Source organism: Capsicum annuum, chromosome 4 (genome assembly GCF_002878395.1).
Source record: "Capsicum annuum cultivar UCD-10X-F1 chromosome 4, UCD10Xv1.1, whole genome shotgun sequence".
NCBI classification, from domain to species: Eukaryota; Viridiplantae; Streptophyta; class Magnoliopsida; order Solanales; family Solanaceae; genus Capsicum; species Capsicum annuum.
Genome location: NC_061114.1, coordinates 214,195,199 through 214,196,741, shown reverse-complemented (window position 1 = coordinate 214,196,741; position 1,543 = coordinate 214,195,199).

Below are 1,543 nucleotides of genomic sequence, written 5' to 3'. Positions count from 1 at the left end.
AAGGATCTCAAAATTTCCATGCCTTAAGGTGGACAAAATTTATCCCTTTACACCTTAAGCTGGCCTCTCGCGTGTTTATCCTTACAAGGATGTAAAAATTTTCATGTCTTAAGGTGGACAAGATTTGTCCCTTTGCAACTTAAGCTGGCCTCTTGCGGGTTTATCCTTAAAAGGATCTCAAAATTTTCATTCCTTAAGGTGGACAAAATTTATCCCTTTGCACTTTAACCTAACCATTGAAAGAGCCCATACTTAGAAGAACCATTGCGTAAATGCATCGGTGAAAGGGCCCCATACTTAAAGAAAATCATTACATCTTCAAAAAAAATTGGTCGAGTCTTGAGGTGACGAAGCCTCGCACACCTTAAATCGACGTCCGCCATCTTCAAGCAAAATTAGTCGGGTCTTGATGTGACGAAGCCTCGCACACCTTAAGCCAATGTCCGCTGTCTTCAAGCAAAATTAGTTGGTCTTGAGGTGACGAAGCCTCGCACACCTTAAGCCGACGTCTACTGTCTTCAAACAAAACTGGTCGGGTCTTGAGGTGATGAAGCCCCGCACACCTTAAGCCGACGGCCACCGTCTTTAGTTAATGGTTGCATATTGCTATTTGTTTCAATCCAAAAAAAAAAAAGAAAAAAGAAAAAAAAATAAATAAAAAGAAAATAAAAGAAAAAAATACCTCGATATTAACTCTTGAAGCTCGAAGAAGAGTACTCTCTAAAGAGTTTTACAAATTGATGCTTTTGCATGAAAAAACATATATGTGGTATTTATAAGAGCAATAGGGCGGCTCACATCTCCGAATCCATGCTAAATTTAAAGATTTTGTTGAAATTGTAGTAGGAAAAGACTCAAGCGCTGGTATAAAAAGATTAAAAAAAATCCCAAGTCTTACTAAAAAAGGAAAAGGCCTTACGTTTTTACTGGTATGTGCATACTAAAGGAATGATATTTTTTTCAAGGCAGCAGGGATTAACCACTACTACTAAAAAATAAAAGGAAATAAAGGGAGTGACATAAGCATTATACGCTTCAAAAGTCAACTTCCCTTATTTTGTTTTACGTACAAATCAATATTTCACAAATATAAAAAGAATATATGATGCAAGTTTAATATTTTTATCATATATTTTGTATATATTGGTTTGTACTTAATACTTCAAGTCTAGTCTCAAGATTAAATATCTCGATAAGTTTTGAAGTAGGGGCATTGTGTGGATAATGAAATTTTATTTAAAATCCATATAAAATTTGAATTATATTAAATTCAAAATATATTAGTCCCAAATAAATATTGCAGATTAATATAATTGAATTAAATATTTAAGTCCAAACATATATGGACTTAATTAAAGTTCGATTTTTATTGGCCTAACCCGTTAATTTGGGCTACAAATGATGAGCCCACGTTACTAAGTCCAATTTATTGTCATATTCTAGAGGCCCAAATAAGCATCACGTGTCAAATGACGTGACATGCTAAGTCAAGGGAAGGATCCAATAGGATCATGCCACATGTCAAAATGATGCAGCAGACCAT